Here is an 18994-nt window from a genome sequence, read left to right as displayed (position 1 = left end):
TCAAGATGCCTTTTATCCTCCTTCACTCCAAAGAGAGAAGCCCCAGCTTGCTCAACCTTTCCTCATAAGACATGTCCTCTAAACAGGCAGTATCCTGGAAAATCTGCTCTGCACTCTTTTCTACAATGAGGCAATCAGAACTGAAAACAATACTGCATTTGTGGTCAGAGTTTTATAGAGCTGCATCATTTCCTCGTAGCTCCTGAACTCAATCTTCCATCTAATGAAGGCCATAGGTCATCTTATCCATCCCATCAACTAGCACAGAAACTTTGAGAGATCTATAGACTTGAGCACCAAGTTGCTCCACACTGCTGAAAATAAACAGTTGAAGTCCCAGCACATAACACTGATGGAGTGCTAATTGCTCATCTGAAAATTACTCATTTATCACAATTCCCTTTTCTGTCTGAGGAGCCACTTGTTCTGAATGACAGTACTGTGAACTTTCCCCTATACACTTTGTAAGGACAAGAGTGATTAGTATCATGGAACTTTCACTAAAGTATCATGCTTTCGCCTGCCTTAGGGCAAAGTATATGTAATGACCAACATTGCTGTGCCCAATTACAACCCATTGTATACTGGGTTAATTTGAGGCCAGATCATCCCAGAATTAGACACTCAGTGCTTGCCTAAGTTTATTCGATGCAAGGGGTCAAATGCGATGACGTTTCACCTAACAGTAGTTCAAACAGGGTTCTAAGCAGTGAGCTTTTAGCAACAATTTTAAAGTTTCATTCAATCAAAAACAATGTTTAGAAAATTAATATATGATTATAAACAGCTTAGTAAAATAACTCAAGTATTAATGTGCACTAATCCTTCTTGCACAAAATCTCCTTGCTACAAAGTCGAAGGTTGGATGCACAGTGATCTGGAGCCTCACTTCAGAAAGCTGTTGCTTTACCACTGAGCTCAACAATAAGTCCACCGTTGAAACAGATGGTTCGATGCAACAGCATCAGGCCTCCTGCGCATTTTGGACTTCTGCCTTTGGCCGTGCATGTGTGACAGGACAAGGCGTGCTGAGACTCATAGTCAACAGTTCTCTTCAAAGCCCTCGCTTACCTGATATATCAATTCAGCCCAATATAAATGACTTGTTAATGCAGGACAGGCAAACATTATGGAAGTGTTGGGTGAAATAAAGATAAAAGTCAGATCGTGAGATTTGTTCTCAATTAAAACCAAACAGTTGCAAAGATTTAGAATGGAATTGAAGCTGTAAGGTTGTGTTGATCTAATGCTGTCCCTTATGGTTCCTTAACCACAGTATAATTGCATGTCTATTCCATGCGAATATACTTCCGCAAATGCCGCAAGCTTTAAAAAGTAAGTGTACTGCAGTGCTGGTGAAGTGTCATCTTATGTTCTGACCATAGAACACAGAATGGTGGTAATACTCTTTTCTCACTACTGCCATCTAGAAGGAGCTACAGGAACTTTAGGTTGTACACCACCAGGTTCAGGAATAGTAATTACCCTACAACCATCAGGTTCCTGAAGCAGCACAGATAACGTCTCTTACCTAAACTCTGAACTGATTTCACAGCCAAAGATTCACTTTCAAGGACTCTACAACTCATGTTTTAAGTATTTTTTTCATTTGCATAATTTGTCTTCTTTTGTACGTTGGATGTTTGTCTTTACTTACGTATAGCTTTATTATCATGGATGCATGGTTTGTAGATCTTTATTTTCTTTTAATTGCTTCAAGAAAATGGATCTTTAGGTGGTATGTGGTAAGGTATATGTACTTTGATAATTTTACTTTGACTTGACTTCAACCTACTGACAGCAATATACAATATCACAAATATTCACTAAAATCCAACTTGTTTTATCTTTTGCTCATTTTCCTAGTTGTGACAAAAGTTATCTCGTTTTCTGTAGGTGCTGCCTGACCTGCAGAAGAGGCCCATTAATTACTATTCCTAATTATTATTTTAGTGGAGAGAATGGTCCATTTCTATGGATTTTTGAAGGGGTTAGATGGAGTGAACAGATCAGTGGAGTGAACTAAGATAGGCAGCAACATGTGCACCACTATATCAGCATACAATCCAAAAGCACTAGAATTATTCAACGGTATGACTCAAGAGATTAAAGAGGTTATTAGGAAGAAATTCTAATTCCATTGAAAGCTGAGAAAGAACAAAAAGCAAATGATCGCATTAAAATAAAGCACTTTAAAAAAGGAATGGATAACCAACAAGAAAAAGAATGAATTCCTTAAGAGATAAAGTGATTACAGGCACTGAATGCATCAGGCTTTTTATAGCAAAAGACTATTTATACATGATATCATCCCCAAACTCTGAACGCCTGCATCAAACAGGGAAAAATCGGCATTTTAAAGAATATGCTGATATTTTCACAGGTGGGTCATTAAAGAACATGTTGTTTATTTTTAAATTATTTCATCGTTCAGTTAAGCCTGCCATCTTTTCAGCTAGGATTTTATAAATTAGAACGAATTCCCTGCCCTTTAGATTTGAATTTAACACAATATGCTCCGGCAAATTGCATGTATAGCAGATATACTAAAAGAGATCAGTATTCTTTTGCAAACTGTAAAGTGGGGACTACATGTAAATATGCATTCCCCACTTCATAGCTTGAAAGAGAGTATTTTTTTTTCAAATTCAGACTTGATGTCTTTTTTATAGTCCCCAGAATGGTGATTCAATCCTTTGTGTTGTTGGGAATGCAGTTTATAATCTGAACACACCTGAGGACCTCTGATGAACAAGCACACTCTAAGTGTGGTTGAACATTTGGTTAATTTTGGACACCAGATGGTCTGCCTTTGTTTTCCATTCTTCACCACCCCAAAAATAAAACAAATCAATGCACCAAGCCATCGGAAGAATTTCAAAGCGTCGGCAGGAGAATTCTTGGCTTATACATTCCTCCAGATTGTCAGATTGTTGGACAAATGGTTCACACGGATGTAAGTCCACCAGGTTGCTTAAGATGGATGGGTACTGACCATTACGCCTCTCCCTGGGGTCACATCCTGCAGATACTTGCTCCAACTATACCACAACAAAAACAGATGTCTGGAAACAGGATACTTGAGGCATGCAGCCTTTCATTAGAGAACACTGCAGTTATTCTCAATCTGCAAGGTAACACACAGTCACAACTGATCATCTTTATAAATGTCTCAGATGAACATTTGTGATGATTTATTTTCACAGGAATTGATGCCTACAAAATAATAGAAACCCACATATTTGGGCCATGTATTCTAACTCATATTTATCCTTTAACCAAAGCCAATAAACTGTCACTTATCTCATCACTCTCTCTGGTGTAAACAAATTGTTTGCCATAGTTCCCACATTAGAGCAACAAATGCTTTTTAAAGTGCTTTGAATCTGAGTCTGTGAAATGCAGTTCTTTTTTCCTACTATAATGTGGGCAAAACATACAAAATAAGTGAGACTTTCCAAATGTAAACTCAAGTGATTCTGCGGAGCTGCTGGATATATTGAGCTACATACATAAAGAGCTGGAGGAACTCAGCAAGTCAGGCAGCATCTATGATAGGGAATAAACAGTCAACGTTTTGGGCTGGTGCACTTCACCAGAACTGGAAAGAAAAAGGGCAGAAGCCAGAATAAGAAGCTGGGGGAATAGGAAGGAATACAGGCTGGCAGGTGATGGGTAAGCCCAGGAGACAGGAAGAGTGGGTGGATGGGGAGAGGGGAAAGACATAAGAAGCTGGGAAGTTATAGTTGGAAAGAAACAGGAATCTAATAGGACAGGAAGGAAGGGAAACGGGGAGGTAATGTCTGGGTGAGGAGAACAGAAGGGATGAGAGGATAACCAAAATGAGGAGAGAGGGAGAGAAAAGGGTGAAAGGGGAATAATTACTGAAGTTAGAGAATTAAATGTTAATAACATCAAGTTGAAGGCAACCCAGACAGAATATGAACTGTTGTCCCTCCAACCTGAGTTAGCTTCACCTTTGCCGTAGTGGAAGCCATGGACTGACATTTCAATACTGACTGCCATTTAGCAAAAGGCAGGTATAATGAGATTCCACATTCCCGATCACATTAATGTGGACCGCAAGCACTTACTATTTCTTAAGATGGGCACATTTATAAAACAAAATTCTTCTTTTCAAGTAATTTATTGTCAAGATTCACTCCAGACTCTAAAGCAGTTCTGCACATTGTTTTGAGAATATTAAATAGAAGAGTCATGCCTCTGAGTCTGCAAGGGAAAGTACTCAAGTGCAAAACTTTAAACAGCTATTTCAGCGAAGTATAAATATTTAGAGGTAAGCTGATTTGGAAATGAAATTAACAAGCTTGTAAAATAAATATATGTGCTTTGAAATTCTTAATTATTCTTTTGATGGTTATTTTTACTGAATGGCTTGCATGTGATTAGAAGTCTTGGCTGGCAACAGACTTGTCTTCAGTCTGGTACTTAACTGTAATGAAGAATCAGTGGCCACTTTATGAAGTACCTCCTGTGCTTAATAAAGTGGCTACTGAGTGTATGTTTGTGATCGTCTGCTGTTGTAGCCCGTCCACTTCAAGGTTCGATGCGCTGTGTGTCTAGAGATGCTCTTCTGCACACCACGGTTGTAATGCGTCACTACTTGAGTTACTATCACCAGTCTCTCAGCTTGACACAGTCTGGCCTTTCTCCTCTAATCTCTGTCATCAACAAGGCATTATAGCCCGCAGAACTGCCACTCACTGGATTTTTTTGGGTTTTTTTTGCACCATTCTCTGCTAAATCGAGAGACTGTTGAACGTGAAACATGCAGGAGATCAGCAGTGCCTGAGATACTGAAACCACCCTGCCTGGCACCAAAAATCATTCCACGGTCAAAGTCACTGATATCACATTTCTTTTCCATTCTGGCGCTTGGTCTGAACAATGACCATGTCTGCATGTGTTAATGCATTGAGTTGCTGCCATATGATTTGCATTAACAAGCAGGTGCACAGGTGTGCTTAATAGAGGTGGCCACTGAGTGAATATTAGAAATATAGTAAACAGTCTACTTTTCTTAGCATCATCTCCATAGAGGCCGGGCATCATCTTTCCAACAGTGGTTCACATGCCAATGAGGGTAAATATATGAAGGTTATAGGAATTGCTTTCAGCTCCAGAAATTGCAAGATAATGGTATTTCAGTGTCTGAATTACCGTTCAAATACATTGAACTGCTTGAATTTCCTGCACATTCCTGACAGACATAGATTAAATTGGCCTGAGAAAGATAAGACTTGTCAATTCCAGTGCAAGTTCCCTTTTGCTAGTATGATAAGCTTTAAAAATTGAAATTTTACTTCTTTGGTACTGTACCTTGCAAGCAATTCAGTTCCTTCAAATCTTGATTCAAGGAACAGGAATTATATATATTTGGAAAGGCCAGACTGATTAGAATAGGTCAACAGGTGAACAGGTCCCGTCTCACTAATTTAACTGAGTTTCTTGAGAAGGAAACTCTCTATTAAGAACTTGCCACTCAGCTTCCCTTTAAAATTCTTCCTTGAACCTTAAACCTGTACCCTCCTATTCTGGCACCCTTCACCACAAGAAAAAGATCTTGGCTATCTTCCTGTCTATGCCTCTCATAATGTTGCATACTTCTATCAGGCTAGCTAATGTCATGGTTACTTGAAATGACCAGGAGATGCAGACAATTCTTCGAGAAGTTTAAAACTTTATTTGCAAACAAAGGCTGAGGCAATCAATGAACTTGTCACCGAAAGCCCACCGAGCTCCGGTGTAAAGCATTCTTTATAGTAATTTCTTATCTCAGTTACATTTCAGTTTTATCAGCATACCCAATCAATTTTTAGTTGCATATCATCTATACATTAACTAATCAATTGCTGTTGCCTAGCTCCCAGTGTGCCACCATTATTTCTCTCCAGTTCGCATTGGGTCCCCATTCCTGGCCAAGGTTATTTTTACAGACAACCTCCCTCACATTACATTTCCTGCTCGTACCATCCTGTCCGCCACCATTATCTCTTACTAAACAAAGGCTGAGTATAATACATGGAGTATATTTCAGCTAATTAGTGCTGCTAGCTAAACTGGTGTTCTTTAACTGCCACAGTATGTAGCTAAGAGAATACAAGGTATCTAGTAAAACAATACACAGCAAAATGAGTCTAGTAAAATAATACATAGTAATATTCAGTACATAGGAGTGATTACATAGTGTAGTAAATAGCTAGTACATAGTGATTATATTTCAGGTATATATAATGATTGTGTCAGGTGTATTTCTCAATACTCTCACCTTGATTCCCTTCAAAACAAGCTTATTCTAACAAATTTATACCTGAAGTCATCCAATGCAGGCAACTTCCCTGTGAATCTCCATTATTCTCTTTCCAGTGTAATCACATCATTTCTGTAATGTGGCAAATAGAACTACATATAAATTCCAAGTGCTGCCTAACTAGTGCTCCATCAAGTTTCAACACAATGCCCAACTCTGAAATTCTATGTCCTAACGATGAAGACAAGCATGCCATCAGGCTTCTTTGCCAAATTGTCCACATGTTGCCACTTACAGAGAACTATGGCCTTATTCCCAAGGGCCCTCTATTCATCCATTTTTTTTTAGTATCCTCTGGTACTGTATTTGTCCTATTCCAACTTCCCAAACTTCATCTCCTCATTCTTGTCAAGCTTAATATCTACCTGCCATTGCTCTGACCAGCTTTCCAACTGATCTATGTCCTACTGTAGAATTAGTCAACCTCCCTCACAACCATTTTCCATGTTATCATTAGATTTAGCAATCATATTTCTTACATTCATGTCCAAGTTGTTAAAATATATATCACAAACGATGAAAGTCCCAGCACTAATCCCAGGGTTACACCACTAGTCACAGAACTCCAATTAGAAAAATACCCTTACACATCTACCTTCTATCACTATTTTGGCTCTGATTAGTAAGTTTGCCTTAATCTTCTGTACCAGCCTACCATGCAGGACTTTGATCTTACTAAAGTCCTTATAGACAAATCTGCTTTCATCAACCTTCTTTGGAGCTGACAAGTCTTAGTCAGAAGATATTGCCAGAGGAGGAAATGGAATCAGATACAGTTACAACAGTTAAGTGGCATTCTGACAGATACTTAAATGGAGAGACATCTAATGATACAGTGCTAATTTGGGGAAATATGATTTGGAGTGGCTGGGCAAAAGTTTGGCATGGACAGAGCATTTTGAAGTGCCAATTTCTGTGGGATAGGTCTTTATGATTCTCCAAAGGCAGTAGAAATCTATTTTAATATTCTCTTTCAGTTTATTTTAGCTTTCTTTCTTATCCAATAATTTCTTTCCCTCTCATTGTTTTGCTTTATGAACTTGATTTAACATTGAAATGAATATTCTAACTCGTGCTACTCATTAACCATATTTCAATTCGACCCAGCTGGTTTCCTCACGCATATCAAATACTTTGTAATGTGTTCTGGACAATTGGCTACCTGGGGTGTTAACATGAAGGCTCAGTGGGCGAGTGCAACTATTAGCCCTTGTCTGAAAAATCCAAATTGTTATTTTCCTGAAATATTATTGTGTTAGAGTGTGGTTTGATACGTTGTAATATCAAATGAATTTAAAGTGCATGGCTTGGCAAAAATACTTTTAACTTAACACGGTATCTTATGCTCTTTAAAATGACCTAAAATTTTAAAAGGATTCCAAACACTCCTTCTTGTGAAAAATCTGTATTTTTTATTCTCTAATCTTTATATTGCCTATATGCTTCATAAAATAATTGTAATTGGATTGGGATTCTCTGTCTATGTTACTTTCACAATTGATGTACAGTCCCAACTGTGCAACATCCCATTCAGTATTTGCCTTTGACACCTTAGTTTCAAGAGCACCTATTATGTTTTCTCATTCATTGAAGCTATTTTGCATTCTTGGGTGTTACACTCAATTATGAGACCTTTATATCTGATTATTCCTTTTCTGGAATGCTGAACTTCAGGGATAAAATGTCAAGAATATTTCAAAGTCTACATCTGGTGTTACTTTCTTAAAACAATTCAAGGAGGGTTGTCTGACATGATTTTAGGAGACTTGGGGTCCTCATGCAGGATTCCCTAAAGGTTAACTTGCAGGTAGAGTCAGTGGTAGGGAAAGTAAAGGCAAGGTTATCATTCATGTTGCAAGGACTAGAATATAAAAGCAAGGATGCTGAGGCTTGATACGGCTTTAGTCAGAATGCACTTGGAGTATGTGGAAACACGAGGAAATCTGCAGATGCTGGAAATTCAAGCAACACACACCAAAAGCAAACTCGAGGAAATCTGTAGATGCTGGAAGTTCAACACACTGGCCTGACGAAGGGTCTCGGCCCAAAACGTCGACAGTGCTTCTCCTTATAGATGCCTGCTGTGTTCCACTAGAATTTTGTGTGTGTTACTTGGAGTATGTGAGCAGGTTTGGGCCCCTTATCTAAGAATGGATGTGCTTGCGTTGGAGAGGATCTGGAAGAGGTTCACAAGAGGAATGAAAGGGTTAATATGAGGAGCATATGATAGCTCTGGGCCTGTACTCACTGGAGTTCAGAAGAATGGGGGAATGGGGAATCTCATTGAAGCCTATCAAATATTGAAAAGCCTAGATAGAGTGGATGTGGAAAGGATGTGTCCTATATTGGGGGTGTCTAGGGCTGGATAGCCCAGCCTCAGAATACAGGGACACCCCTCCAGAACGGAGATAGGGATACATTTCTTTCACTTGAGACTGGTAAATCTGTAGAATTCATTGCCACAGATGGCTGTGGAGGCCAAGCCACTGGATGTACTTAAAGTGGAGGTTGATCATTTCTCAATTGGTCCGGGAATCAAGGTTATAGGGAGAAGGCAGGAGAAAAGGGTTGAAAGGTATGATAAATGAGTCATGATAGAATGATGGAGAAAACTTGATGGGATAAATGGCTCATTCCTATGTTTTATGGTCTTGTGGTCTTATGATTTTCCTTTTAGAATTTATGTTATTTACTCTTTTACTTTATTTTTATTGTACTGATGTTACTCAGAGTTTCTTCTAGGTTATCAGTCCTTTAATTAACATGGAACAGCACTGAAACTAAGCAGTTTGTAGTTGCTTATTTGTGTTCTATATTCCTTTTAAATATAGAACACAGCACTGGAACTGTTTCTAATTTATGGACTATTTCCAATCCAAGATTCATCCCCTGTGTACTGTGGTTTCCTTATAATGACTGGCAAATCCTCACAAATAGCTTTCCTAGCATCATTCAGCAGACTGCAATAAATACCAACCATCCCTGGTGATTTGCTTGTTTTGATGTTATTTTACCCTTTCTTTAAAAAAAAACCATCGCATTTTTATTATCAACATTAATTTTGCACTTTCATGTTTTGAAGAATACAGAGTGAAAGGGAATTATGCAGAACTCGATGTGTTCATTTTCACTTTTCATACCATGGTTTATTGTTAAGAGTTCTCTTTTATCTGACTGTGATCTTAATGTAATGAAACTGAATGGTTGTCTTATTAGGTTTATTTTCTTTATTCCCTGTGTTTTCTAGTCCATGTTTTGCCTCTCCTGCCAGCATGTGACTTATCTTGTACACTCAGTGGCCACTTTATTAGGTACAGAAGGTACCAAATGAAGGGGCCACTGAACGTATGTTCATGGTTCTCTGCTGTTGTAGCCCGTCCACTTCAAAGTTCATTGGGTTGTGCATTCAGATCTGCTCCTCAGCATACCACTATTGTAATGCATGATTTTATGAGTTAATGCCACCTTCCTGTGATTGTAAACAGTCTGTCCATTCTCCTCTGACCTCTCTCATTACGAAGGCATTTTCACCCACAGAACTGACACTCACTTGATTTTTTCTTTTGGTTTCTGCACCATTCTCTGCAAACTGCAGAGACTGTTGAGCGTGAAAATCCCAGGAGATCAGCAGTTCTGGAGGTACTCAAATCACCCCAATAGGAACCAACAATCTTTCTGTGATCAAAATCAATTAGGTCGCATCTCTTGTCCATTCTGATGTTTGGTCTGAATAACTGCTGAAATTCTTGACTATGTCTGCATGCTTTTAATGCATTGAGTTGTTGGCACATCATTGGCTGATTAGGTATTTACAGGTGTACAGTAGATAGAGCTTGACAGCCTGGGAAGGCAGTCCATCTAAGAGAGGGAAAACTCTGATTTCAAACCTCCACTGCCTTAGGCCATACCCACTCATGGGAAAGGCTTCGGGAGTAAACCCTGAGGACAAATCCGGAGCTGGAGTCCCTAAGGCAGTCCGGCGTTGCCTTCAACCTCGTTCTGGCAACTCCTGCGACGTCACTGGTGCCAAGCTGTATCGGCCCTTGCCCTTCCCTTGGACAGCATCGGTGGCATGGAGAGGGGAGACTCACTGCATGAGCAACAGCCAGTCTTCAATACAACCTTGCACAGGCCTATGCCCTGGAGAAGACTTTCCAGGCACAGGTCCATGGTGTCACGAGACTAACAGATGCCATACAGATATATCTAATAAAGGTGAGTACTGAGTGCATGTTTACCCATATTAACTATTTGAATTCAAATGAAAGTTTAATGCTGATAAGTGTGAAGTGCTACACTTTGGTAGGACTAATCAAAATAGGACATACATGGTAAATGGTAGGGCATTGAGGAATGCAGTAGAACAGAGTGATCTAGGAATAATGGGGCATAGTTCCCTAAAGGTGAAATCTCATGTGAATAGGGTGGTGAAGAACGCTTTTGGTATGCTGGCCTTTATAAATCAGAGCCTTGAGTATAGGAGTTGGGATGTAATGTTAAAATTGTACAAGGCATTGGTAAGGCCAAATTTGGAGTATTGTGGTTAGTTCTGGTCACCAAATTATAGGAAAGATATCAACAAAATAGAGAGAGTACAGAGAAGATTTATTAGAATGTTACCTGGGTTTCAGCACCTAAGTTACAGGGAAAGGTTGAACAAGTTCGGTCTTTATTCTTTGGAGCATAGAAGGTTGAGGGGGGACTGGATAGAGGTACTTAAAATTATGAGGGGAATAGATAGAGTTGATGTGGATACGCTTTTTCCATTGAGAGTAGGGGAGATTCAAACAAGAGGACATGAGTTGAGAGTTAGAGGGCAAAAGTTTAGGGGTAACACAAGGGGGAATTTCTTTACTCAGAGAGTGGTAGCTGTATGGAATGAGCTTCCAGTAGAAGTGGTAGAGGCAGGTTCGATATTGTCATTTAATGTAAAATTGGTTAGGTATATGGACAGAAAAGGAATGGGCTGAGTGCAGGTCAGTGGGACTAGGCGAGAGTAAGCAATCGGCATGGACTAAAAGGGCCGAGATGAACTGTTTCCGTGCTGTGATTGTTATATGGTTATATGGAAAGGTTATAAACTTGGAACATCAATTATTTTTCTCACTTCACAGATGTTCCATCTGCTGATTATTTCCAACATTGTCTATTTTCATATGATTTTGAGCATCAGCATTATATATATATTTTTGCTTTTCAACTATGTTCTTTTTGCTTTCTATGCAGCTAGTAACAGTTGACTCTTCTGTAATCCCACCTTTAATTTGCATCTAAGGTAATCTGAGAACATTCATTCCCTGCTCAGAAGTGAAAAGAGAGATGAGGCAGCATATGAGGCTGCCCGGACATCTGTTTCCACTAGTGTATATTAATGCAAACTTGAAAAGTTTAAGCAGATGCTGTAGAGTGAAGAGAAGTGAAGAACTTGGGTTAAAGCCAAAAGAAATAGGGAAAGAACATTTTTCTTAAAAAGTACCGGTGATTATTCTTCATTGCCTTCTCTGAATGTGACATTCTAAATTTATTTCTTCTTTCTCTCCATCACATTCTCATTTTTTGCTTTATTATTACCATTCTCCTCTTCAGCTGCTCCCCTTTGCTCTGCTTTAGTTTCCTCACACCTCCAATTTGTCCAATTTGTCTTTTTCATCATAGAACATAGAATATTCCTGCACTAATGGCCTTTGTACCAACCAATATAAACCTAGTTCATGACCCATCTAACCCTTCCCTCCTACATAGCCCATAACCTATTTTTCTTTCATCCTAGTGTCTAAGAGTCTCTTAAATATCCACAATGTCTACCACTACCCCTGCTAGCACATTCCAAGAACTTATTCTGTGTAAAAAGCATCTCTCCTAAACTTTCCATTATTCATGTTGAAAGGTTGTCCTTTTAGGCATTTCCACCCTGGGATAAAGGCACTAGCTTTCCACTCTATCCATGCCTCTTATCAAGTTGCCTCTGTGCCTCATTGATCCAAAGAGAAAAACCCTAGCCCACTCAGCCTTTCCTCATAAGATCTGTTCTTTGATGGGGATAGCATCTCAATAAATCTCCTCTGCAACCTTTAATGTTTCTAGAGCTATCCTATAACAAGGACACCTGAACAAGGACCACGAGTGGCCAAACCAGGGTTTTATAGACCTGCAGCATTACCTCACGGCTGTTGAACTGACTTGTGATGATCCTCACTCCTGTCAGAAATTTCCATAACCTCACTGATCACGAGGATGCCTGTTGTCTGCTATTAGACTGTACTGCCCCTTCCAGTGTCCTTGCAAGCACACTGTTCCTCAGGATGGATGCATTTTGGCATGTCCCAGCACAGTGTAGGCTTGGGCACAACCTGCCTCAACACACCAAGCTGCCTGCTTTCACAAAAAAAAACATTGGCTGTTAGAGAGGATCCACCCACTAAATTCAAATCTGCAAATTACAGATATTCAAAATTATCCAGCCACTGTTTAAAAACAAAGATACCTCTCAACAATTGAAAATATTTGAACACTAAAAGTACTAAAGAAATTATTGACTCAAACTCCCTGACCTTTACCATATCCATAGATAGGGATACGAGTAGATGGAGAAAGCAGGAGAATGGGGTTGAGAGGAATATTAACTCAGCCATGATAGAATGCTGGAGCAGGCTTGAGGGTCTGATGGTCTTATGATAATATTTTATAGTCGGTGGCCAAATTATAATGCTATTAGGCAGGAACTTTGGAAATAAATTGGGAATCAATGTACCCAGGGAAATGCACAATGGATATTATGTGGGGAACACATACATGGGGTTCTGAATAGAGATAGGGGAAGGATAGTAGAGTGAACAAGGTAGACGAGGGATATGGAAGATGTAGTCAAGAAGAAGAAAGAAGCATATTTAAGGTTTAGGAAACAAGAAACTGACAGGACTCAGAAGTAATCAGGGAGGAGCTTATGAATGGACTTAAGAAAGTTAGAATGAGCCATGAGAAGATCTTGGTGAATAGGATTAAGGAAACCCCCAAACCATTTTACAAGTACGTGAAGAACAGGAGGATGATTTGACTGGGGGTAGGACCAATCAATAGGGATGTGTTTTGAGACGCTTGCTCATTGTGGTTTTATGAATGACCTGGATGAGGTAGTAGAAGGGTGGGTTAGTAAATTTGCAGATGACTCAAAGGTTGAATGTTTTGTGGATAGTATAGAAGATTGTTCTAGGCTACAACAGGACATTGATAGGATTTAGAGTTTGGCTGAGTCGTGGCAGATAGAGTTCAACTCAGAAAAATGAAGTAATTCTTGGAAGGTTGAACTTAAAAGTGGAATAGAGGGCTAATGGCAGGATTCTTAACAGTATGGAGGAATAGAGGGATTTACTGGTCCACATCCATTGATCTCCCAAAGTTGCTGCATGAGTTGATAGGGCAATAAAGAACGCTTTCATTAGTTGGGTTTTTGAGTTCAATAGCCGCAAGCCAACATTACAGCTCTATAAAACTTTGATTAGATCACACTTGAAGTATTGTGTTTAGTCCTAGTTTCCTCATTATAGGAAGATAGAGTGAATGCTGAGGAGATTTACTGGAATACTGCCTTTATTTGAGAGCATATCCTTTGATGATAGGTTTTCTCTTTGGAGTGAAGAAAGATGAGTGGTGACTTGATAGAGGTGGACAGAAATGCGTATTACAAGGAGGCTTAATTTTAAGATGATTAGAAGAAAATATAGAGTAGATAGAAAGTGGAGGGTGCATGGAAGGTATTGCCAGGGCTGGTGATAGAGGCAGATACATTAAAGCACATTTAATAGACTGTTAGACTGGCAGATGGATAAAAGAACAATGTAGGATTATGTGTGAGGAAAGGGTTAGATTGATCTTAAAGTAGGTTAAATGGGCGGCACATCATTATACTGTTCTATGTAAAATAATGAAGTACATTTAACAAACTCAATTATAAAGTTGCCCATTATATCTCATGTTTGTCAATGGGACTATTGTATTTGTATCAGACTTAACTTGTGGCATCTTCAGCAGGAAGACCCTAGGAGCTGAAAGGTTCCTGATAAATGCAGACAAGATTGAATGAAAGTTAAAAATAAACAGATGGCTGAAGCAAATGAGGAAGCTAGGATAATGTATTTTTATTGGCCATAGATAGAACGTGCTGAATTACTTTTTTGCTAGACTTCATACAGGAAATTACAAATCTCGCTCAAAAGCTGACGTATGCTTTCTCCAGCTATATATTTTCTTTCCATAATTAAACTTCATACTTCACGGATTATCCTTCGAAGAAGTTTACATTTTGACCTGAAAGAAAGCTTTATTGTAATTCAAGTTCTCAGTTCTCATTAAACACTTGACAAAGAAGTGGCAAGAGTATTATCTTAAAGAAAAAAATCATATGGTGCATTCTCCTTATATAAAAAAAGGCACAAGTTGTTTCACAGAAGTGATGGTGTTAATGGATTTATGCTCTCTTGTAGAAGGAAGTGATTTAACTCATGTTCTTAAAGAAAGGGAGTGAGATGGAGCCAAAGATTCATAGAGACTTATGGTATGGAAATACTGTCGCTCCTACCATCCATCTGGTCCATTTGGATGTTGCTTATCCAAACCAGACGTGTAGAACAGTCCATGTTCTAATCCTTCCCTGGTAATGCTCCCCAGCTCTTACTGTGCTACATTGACAACTGCATTGGTGCTGCTTCATGCACCCATGCAGAGCTTGTCAATTTCATCAACTTTATCTTCAACTTCCACCCTGCACTTATATTTACTTGGTCCATTCTGACACCTCCCTCCCCTTTCTCAATATCTTTGTCTCCATCTCTGGAGACAAACTGTCTACTTACATGTTTTAAGAACCTACCAATTACCATGGCTATCGTGACTATGCCTATTTCCACCCGATCTGCTGTTAAAATACTATTCCCTTTTCTTGGTCCATTCGTCTCCACCCCATCTGTTTCCAGGATGAGGCTTTCCTTTTCAGGACATTAAAGATGTCCTCCTCCTTCAAAGAATAGGTTTTCCCTTCCTCCAATATTGCTACTGCTCTCACCCGCATCTCCTTCATTTCCTGGACATCTGTGCTCACTCCATCTTCATGCTGCCTTAACAGTGATAGAGTTCCTCCAGCCCTCATCTATCAGCCCATGAGTCTCCACATCCAACACATTATTGTCTGCAGCTTCTGCCATCTTCAACAAGATCCTACCACCAAACCCACCTTTATTTGCCCCCAACTCTCCACTTTAGGCAAGGATTGCCCCCTCCATGATTCCTTTGTCTATTCATCCCACCTCACTAGTTGCCTTCCTGCCACATCTCTCTGCAAACAACAGAAATTCTACACCTCCTCCATTATCTCCATTCAGGGCCCCAAACATTCTTTCCAGGTGAGACAACACTTTCCTGCAAATCTGTTGGGATAGTCTGTGTATCCCATGTTCTCGATGCTGCCTGAAGTAAATTGGGGGACCGCTTTGTTGAGAACCTCTGTTCCATCTGCCAAAAGCAGAATTTCCCAGTGGCCAAACATGTGAATTCCTATCACCATTCCTTTTCCAACATGTCAGTCTGTGGCCTCCTCTTTTGTCATGATGAGGCCACTCTTAGGGTGGAGGAGCAACACCTCATATTCCATCTAGATAGCCTCCAACCTTACGGCACGAACATCCATTTCCCATTCCAATATTTTTTTCTTCCTCCTCCCCTCTCCTATTCTCCAATCTGGCCTCTTACCTCTTCTCCTCACCTGCCTAGTAACTCCCCCTGGTACCCCTCCTCCTTCCCATGGCCCATTCTCCTCTCCTAGAAAATTTCTTTTTCTCCAGTCCTTTACCTTTCCAACCAACCTGTCTTCACCTTCACCTTCTAGCTGGCCCTCCTTCCCCTCCCTCCACCTTTTTATACTGGTGTCTCTTCTGTTCCATTCCAGTTCTGAAGAATGGTCTAATCCCAAAATGAGAGTTCGGAGTTCAATTCCAAAGCCATCTTTAAAGAATTTATATGTCTTCCCTGAGAATACATGGGTTTCCTCTGGGTGTTCCAGTTGCCTCCCACAAAGATGTTATCATTAATTGGTCATTGTAAATCATCCTGTGATTAGCTTAGCATTAAATAGGTGGATTACTGAGCGGTGTGGTTTGTTGGGCTGTAAGGGCATGTTCCACGCTTCATTTCTAAATAAAATTAACTTAATCTTATGCCAGGTGGAAAAAACCTCAGGAGTCTTTACAAGCAATATGTTTCAGACTAGATATTTTTTCTGTACTCTAGATGAGGGCTGGAGGAGATTATTCAAAATTCACTCAATATCCTATATGAAAGATGGATAGTTTATAAAATACTGTACTCCAGCAGAAACTAATAAGTTTAGTAGAAGAGCAAAGTAGGCAATAATAAGAATTTGCAAAATTATGTAAGTTTAAAACTAACCATTACGTGAATGCATTAAAAGATCTATATCTTAAGACTTATCTTAACACAACACCTTACACTGTACAAGATTGTTATTTAAATTTCTCACGGCAACCATCCTTTTTCCTTTCTAGTCAAAACTGGTTTGTCTAATGCAAGTACACTCAGTAAAACACGAGTGATGCCACATTAATTCATTTAACTGGAGATACTTGCATCTGTTGTAGACAAGGGGGCTTTTATTTCAGCATACAGGGTTATATTCATACTTGGTTCCGGCAGTGAGAAGGAAATAATCTGACTCATTTTGTCATCACATACCCGATTGAATAGGACAAATTATGAAGAGAAATGATGCTGATCCAAATTGGATCTATTGCTGTTAAATGTCAAGATTGAAAAGTTTGGACTTTAATCAGCTCTGTAAACAACAACACACATCTCCTTGTTTCTCCCTTAGGCAATCACATGTATGGCAACCAAATCCCCAATGCTAAAATGTAGTGTTGGCTTGTCCACTTGCTTGACAAGGTCAGAGAAAAAGGAATTTCAACTCAATACTTTAAAAAAAATCGGAGTTCCAAATGGATGATTTTCCCCCCTTTATGAATAACTCAGGTTGTGGTTTCAAAATTAAACCATGTCTACTGTGCAGTTGTCTCTAAAAGAAAGAAATTTATTTATATCACCTTACAACTGAATATGCAAGAAGCTTTACTGAAAGTAAAGAAAAAATCAATACCGAAAATACTTAACAAATTAGACAACATGCTAGGGAGGTGAAACAGGATTTGAAGTTTGAGATTTATGATTTTTTATTTTAAGACTTAACTAAAATTTGATTGAAAGTTTGCTGAAAGTCCTGGTGCTTGTAATTGGCACATACACTTACCAACATCAGTACTACATTACAGCATTAACTTTATAAACTTGAAATCTGTAAGAAATGATTCACTTGAAATACAAATTTTGAAATTAGATTTTTTTATCCAATTTATAGTGTAAGCAATCTAGCAAATGATTAATAAGAAGATCAGGTACTAAATTTCAGAACGGCTGTATGTATATTTATCAATCATTTCCAAGGAATATCATTGTCTGTCCTAGGCTGTAGGACTGACTAAAAATTATTAGACACTTAACTCAGGAATGAAGAAAACTGATATGTCTGTATCTCCATTTATATTATTACAAATTAAATTAAACCATTTGCAACAATGTTTGGGAAGCGTGCCTAACAGTTTCATGAGGCTGAGAGTGCATGAAGAAAGTACAAGAAATATAAGCAAGACTTTGTCGAAAAGAGATGCACACTGCAGAACACTCTGGAGTCCAGAGCACAAATACTTAGGCTGACACTGCAGGCATCGTGCACTGTTAGAAGTGTTTCTGTTCCAATCTGATTTCAGAACAAGGTGCAGGCTTAGAGATTTTATTGATTTTGAGATACAGGCCCTTCCAAGCACAAAGAGACCGCACTGTCCAATTACGCACATGACCAATTAACCTACTAAACTGGACGTCTTTGGTATATGGTAAAAACTGGACCACCCAGAGGAAATCCACTCAGTGATGGGGAGAATTAAACAAATGACCTCCGTACAGACAAAGTCAGAACTGAACATGAGTCAGTGGCGTTGTAAGAGCATTTTACTAACCTCTAAGCTACCGTTCCACCCTGTGTGATACTTCACACAATTTCTTTAATGTTGAACCACCATAATAGCTGCCCTGATTAAGGATATAAAGAGCGAGAATTTTATTTGTGAACTTCATAGAAATAGCTGTATTTTCCTGTGTAATATTGTACTGAACCCAACATTCTCTATTGACGTGTTGTAAATCCTTGCATTTTTGAGCATGCAGCTCAGCAGATGTATCTGCTGCAGCCAGCTTTGGCAAGGAACTCCAGCTGTAAGGGGGTTTCAGCAGTTAATCAATGGATGTAGCAATGATGGCAGTGATGTAGAGGGGTAAGGGAAGACATGAGGCATGCTCATTATACAAAGGAACCACAGATACCCTCAAGTCTCAGCCATATATTCTAGCCACAGGTTGCAGGGAAATCACTGAAGGAACATGCATGCCTGCTCTCCAGGGAGGCCTCCAAGGCAGATGACTATTTCATTTCTATTGAAGAAGAAGTAGCAGACTCTCCTCCTTTAGTATGGAAATAGGATAAACCCCCTAATGCAGCAACAAGAATTGAATTAGAATCAGAATTAGCAGCCTAGAGATACCCTG

At 39.2% G+C, this 18994-nt stretch overlaps 1 protein-coding gene across 2 annotated transcripts in view; it reads left to right on the top strand.

Moving 5' to 3' along the window:
- Window positions 1-18994, top strand: part of luzp2 (leucine zipper protein 2) — a 409997-nt gene that overhangs the window by 94973 nt on the left and 296030 nt on the right. The window lies entirely within an intron of this gene.

This window comes from Hypanus sabinus, chromosome 7 (genome assembly GCF_030144855.1).
Source record: "Hypanus sabinus isolate sHypSab1 chromosome 7, sHypSab1.hap1, whole genome shotgun sequence".
In the NCBI taxonomy this organism is placed as follows: Eukaryota; Metazoa; Chordata; class Chondrichthyes; order Myliobatiformes; family Dasyatidae; genus Hypanus; species Hypanus sabinus.
Note: the sequence above shows the minus strand (reverse complement) of the source record. Positions and strands in the feature narration are given on the sequence as shown.